We start from the raw sequence: 6,000 nt of genomic DNA, 5'->3' as shown, positions 1-6,000 counted from the left end.
CCCAATAATACAATGGTCACACACGGGCTACACACAGAGGGCGGGGGGGAGCTTCTGTGATAGAAACCAGCAGAAGGAGCATCCGGTGTGAAGTCCTGGTCACTGGCTGTGTCTGCAGGTGGAGAGGAGGGTGTGGGTCAAGCCAGACGGCTGCAGTGGCTGGGTAGGAGTTTGTAACCTTTGAGCTAGAGCATCTCAAGAATTTCTTAGCAATTCTGCACATGAAACTGTGACTTTGATGACAGGTAAACAAAAGTGGGAGGAGCTTTTCCAGATGGGGAAAACCCTTTTTCAGAAGAGTAACTGCCAAGTGGGGAGGGGCACTTGGCAAGGCATCCTTCACTTTATATTTCACAAACTCGGCGACTGCTCAGAGTGAGGTCATACAGGCCTTTTAGAAAACCTTTACCACGCCGGGCTCAGAAAACTCAGTCAGTAAATTCAGTCTGTGCTTTATAACTTTGTGTCCTTCGGTTGCATTGGGCTGTCATCAGACTCAATCCGTGTCAACTCAAAGGCATGGTGGAGGGTCTCTGACGCTGAGGGAGGGGCATTTTAAGGGTCCTGGAGGCTGGCTGCAGCCGTGGGCAAACTACGGCCCGTGGGCCAGATCCGGCCCGTTCGGCTGTTCTATCCGGCCCGCGGAGCCGAAAGAGCGGAGGGTTCTCTTGCTCTCCCCTCCGCTCCTTTACTTTGAATTTATATTAGTTCACACAAACACTCCATTTATGCTTTTGTTCCGGCCCTCCGGTCCAGTTTAAGAACCCATTGTGGCCCTCGAGTCAAAAAGTTTGCCCACCCCTGGCTAGAGTGACGTCCACAGAGCTGGGGGGGGACTCCTCCTCCAGGCGTTTGTTGGGGGTGAGGGTGAGGGTGAGGGGCGGGACTGGAGGGAGTGGGGTGGGCGTGGCAGGGGGTGTCATGCATTCAATAATTTGATCATTCAGTAAACGTTCAGCTTGGAGCCAGGCACTGTTTAGGGTGCAGCGGTGAACAAGATAGACACGGCCAGGCTCTTGCAGAATCGACATTCCAGAAGAGGCTGTGCTTAGTGAACAAGTCGCATGTAATTCTGAGGCTTGGACTTGGAGGATGAGGGAAGGCTTCCCGCAGGGGGTGAAATCTAAGTTAAATTCTGAAGGATGTGTGCCAGGGAAATGGAAAGGGGTGAGGGGTCAGTGGCCCAAACTTCCCAGGTGGAATTGCCTGTTGTGCAAACCAAGAATATGCTCAGGGACCAGCCAAGCAGGGGTATCAGACAATGAGAGGAGGCCCTGGCCAGGGAGCTCAGTCGGTTAAGTGTCTTCCCTATATGCCAGGGTGGTGGGTTCATCCCCAGTGAGGGCACATACAAGAATCAACCAATGAATGCACAAGTAAGTGGAACAAAAATCTCTCTCTCTCTCTCCCTCTCTCTCTCGATCTCCCTCCCTCCCTTCCTTCCTCTCTCTCTAAAATCAATAAATAAAAATGTAAAAAGGGGTGGGGGGGGGGACTGGATGAAAGGAAGTGAAGAGATTAGCCAGAGAACATACACGCACAGCCCATGGACACAGATAACAGTATGGTGATGCCCAGAGGAGGGGAAGACTGGGTGGAGGTGGGCAAAGTGGGGGGCAATGAGGGACATCTGTAATACTGTCAACAACAGCAACAACAACAAGTTAAAAAAAGAGAGAGTGGCTGAACAAAAGAAAAGGAAAATGAGGTGAAATTTTTTTGGAAAATAATTTGTAATTGAAAAACATATCGAAGTGCCCATTTTGGAGAAAGAGAACTCTTCGGGACTTCCATCCATGTATTTTTCAGTGAAGCATCCTCTTTATTTGGAATTACATACGGGAGACATGGCATCATAATTTTTTCGGGCCTCAGAGCCACTAACAGCCCGCAGGAGCTGTCCTGGTCCCAGAGGTGGACAGAGGGCTGTGACCTCCCATTTCCTTTCCTCCAGAGCCTCCTTCAGCAACTCCTTCCCTCTTCACACCTCCCTTATAGGACCACTTCCTAAAGTCCCTATTAAAATTTACTGCCCTTTTATTTCTTCCCCAGGCACCTCTAATCCACAATGAGGATGGGTGTTAATGATCACATTGCATATAAATTACTCCCATAACTGGGTAAACCAGATAACCTTCCAACATGGCAGGATTCCACTGTAATAACAAAATATTAGTAGCTGTTACACTTCCTAAGTACTCACAGTCTTTCTTGTTTTAAGAAAAAATATATTTCTTTATTGATTTCAGAGAGGAAGGAAGAGGGAGAGAGAGATAGAAACATCAATGATGAGAGAGAATCATTGATTGGCTGCCTCCTGCACACCCCCTACTGGGGATCGAGCCCGCAACCCAGGCATGTGCCCTTGGCCAGAATCGAACCTGGAACCCTTCAGCCTGCAGGCCGACGCTCTATCCACTGAGCCAAATCGGCTGGGGCTCACAGTCTTTCTTAATTTTGATTTCTTTCTCAGTTGTCCCCTTCTCAATAATTACACCAATGACAGTAATAGCTAACACTTTGGTCCATTTTTCAATGTGCCAGGGACTCTTTTCAGCTCTTTATACTGACTCATGCTTCCCAACAACCCTGTGAGTTAGGTCATTATCTACAAAATGGATGAGGAAAGGCATCACTTCACAGATAAGGAGGTTGGGGTAGACAGAGATGATGTAGCCTTGTAGACCTGAGCTCACAAGGCTGGTAGTTAATAACACCAGGATTTTTTTTTTTAATATATTTTATTGATTTTTTTACAGAGAGGAAGGGAGAGGGAGAGAGAATTAGAAACATCGATGAGAGAGAAACATCGATCACACTGGGGATGTGCCCGCAACCAAGGTACATGCCCTTGACCGGAATCGAACCTGGGACCTTTCAGTCCGCAGGCCGACACTCTATCCACTGAGCCAAACCGTACAGTGTGTTTTTTATGTGTGTATGTACTCCACACATAAAGATATTAATAATGGGTGGTATTTTTTTTGGTAATAGTTTTATTGAGATATCATTTATATACCATACTATTCACCCATTTAAAGCATACAATTTCATGCTTTTTAGTATATTGGCAGATTTGTGCAATCACCACCACAATCAATTTTAGAACATTTTCATTGCCTCAAAAATAAACCCCATCCAGCCGAAACTGGTTTGGCTCAGTGGATAGAGCGTCGGCCTGCGGACTGAAGGGTCCCGGGTTCGGTTCCGGTCAAGGGCATGTGCCTTGGTTGCGGGCACATCCCCAGTGGGAGGTGTGCAGGAGGCAGCTGATCGATGTTTCTCTCTCATCGACGTTTCTGGCTTTCTATCCCTCTCCCTTCCTCTCTGCGAAATATCAATAAAATATATTTTTAAAAAATAAACCCCATCCCTACTCTCCCGACCCCTCCCCCAGCCCTAAGCAACTTTCTGTCTCTATGGATTTGTCTATTTTGGACATTTAAAATAACTGAAATCACATATGCTGTGGCCTTTTGTGTCTGGCTTCTTTCACTTAGGTGAAGTTTTCAAGGTTCATCCATGTTGTAGCATGTATCAGAACTTCATTCCTTTTTATGGCTGAATAATGTTCCATTGTGTGAATATACCACATTTGTTTAGTCATTCATCAGTTGCTGGACATTTGAGTTATTTCCACATTTGGGCTGTTATGAATAACTAGAAGCTCAATGCACGAAGAATCATGCTAGAATGGGCCTTCCTTTCCCTGGCTGCTGGCACTGACTTTCCGCTCCAGCCCTGCCTTCCCACGGGGGTGCGGGGGGAACATGCCTGCCCTGGGTCGTTTGGTGCCTGTGTATGCAAATTAACCGTCATCTTTGGTGGGCTAATTTGCATACTCACTCCTGATTGGCTGGTGGGCATAGCGGGGTTATGGTCAATTTACATGTTTGTCTATTATTAGGTAAGATACTGCTATGAACCTTCACATACGAGTTTTTGTGTGGACCTATGTTTAAATTTCTCTTGGGTTTATACCTACGAGCAGAATTGCTGGGTTATATGGTAACTCTGTGTTGAACTGTCTGAGGAACTGTCACTGTTTTCCACAGCAGCTGTACTATTTTACATTCCCACCAGCAGTGTATGAGGGTTCTGATTTCTCCACATCCTCAACAACACTTGTCATCATCTGTCATTTTTCAAAATTGATTTTAGAGAGAGAGGAAGAGAGAAACATCCATCTGTGCTCCACCTATCCATGCATTCATTGGCTGACTCTTGTTTGTGCCCCAATCAGGGATCAAACCTGAAACTCTGGCTCATTAGGATGATGCTCTAACCCAGTGGTCTGCAAACTCATTAGTCAACAGAGCCAAATATCAACAGTACAACGATTGACATTTCTTTTGAGAGCCAAATTTTTTAAACTTAAACTTCTTCTAACGTCACTTCCTCAAAATAGACTTGCCCAGGCCGTGGTATTTTGTGGAAGAGCCACACTCAAGGGGCCAAAGAGCCGCATGTGGCTTGCGAACCGCAGTTTTGCCGACCACAGCTCTATCCAACTGAGCCACCCAGCTGAGCGTCTGCCTCTTTTAGTATAGCCAAACTAACGGGTGTGAATTAGTATCTCACCGTGGTTTTCATTTGGATTTCCCTTGAGATTAATGATGTTGAGCATCTTTTCATGTGCATCTTGGCCCTCTAAATATCTGCTTGGAGCAGTGATTTTCAACCCTTTTCACTTCATGGCACACATAAACTAATTATTAAAATTCTGTGGCACGCCAAAAAATATATTTTTTGCTGATCTGACAAAAAACAAACAAACAACACAACTTATAATTTTGACTCATTCACACCGGACAGCTATTGCTGTGCTGCTATTGTCATTTCTTTTTATTTGACAATCTAAGGATAAAGAGGTCACTGCCCCTGACTAAATGGTCAGCTATTGCATGTTTTGAAAATTCTTGTGGCACACCAGTTGCCTTGTGGCCAGCACACTGCTGGTTTAGAGAAATGTCTATTCAGAAACTTCGAATGTGTGGGAATTTTATAGGAGACATTGGGCCCAGAATGAACCCACAGCGGGGCGAGACTAAGAGGGGGTCCTAGGTTTGAGACTTGGCTTCCCCACCTACAAGCTAGGTGTTTTCTGGGTTTCTTAAACTCTGGGCCTATTCTCAAGTTTTTAAAATGGGGATAATAACACCTACTTCATAAGGCCATAGTGTGGCTGACATGAGAAAACACCCGTGTAGCACTTGGCAGAGTACCTGATACACAGTAACCACGCAATAAATGGGAGCCATTTTCACAATTTTTAAAAGGTAGTAACATGATAAGAACTGTGTTTCAGGAAGATTAATGTGGCCTTGTTATATTACATAGATTAAAAAGAGATTGGGCCCTAGCTGGTTTGACTCAGTGGATAGAGCATGGGCCTGGGGACTGAAGGGTCCTGGGTTCGATTCTGCTCAAGGGCACATGCCCTGGTTGCAGGCTCAATCCCCATAGGGTGTGTGCAGGAGGCAGCCGATCAATGATTCTCTCTCATCATTGATGTTTCTATCTCTCTCTTTCCCTCTCCCTTCCTCTCTGAAATCAATAAAAGAGAGAGAGGGAGGGAGGAAGAGAGAGACAGAGAGAGACAGAGAGAGATTGGACCTGGCCAGTGTGCCCAGTGGTTGGAATGCCTGAAGGGTCAGGAGTTGACTCCTGGTCAAGGGCACACACCTGTTTTACGGTTCAATGTTCAATCGCTGACCTCAGTTGGGGCGGGTGTGAGAGGCAACTAATCAATGTATCCCTCTCACATGGTTGTTTCTCTCTCTCTCTCTGTCTCTCGCTCTCTCTCCCCCTCCCTTCCTTCCTTCCACTCTCTCTCCAAAACAAAACAAAACAAAAAAACAAAAAAATATCCTCGGGTGAAGATTAACAACAAAAAAAGAGAATATAGATAGGAGCACCAGTTCAGAGAAGAAACAACTATTGAAGCAAAAAGCAGACGAAATGAGAAAAAGATGCTTTCTGGCTTTCCCTCCTATTGAA

The sequence above is a fragment of the Plecotus auritus genome (assembly GCF_963455305.1).
Source record: "Plecotus auritus genome assembly, chromosome: 3".
NCBI lineage: Eukaryota > Metazoa > Chordata > Mammalia > Chiroptera > Vespertilionidae > Plecotus > Plecotus auritus.
The sequence above is the reverse complement of the archived record's forward strand: the minus strand, read 5'-3'. Positions refer to the sequence as shown.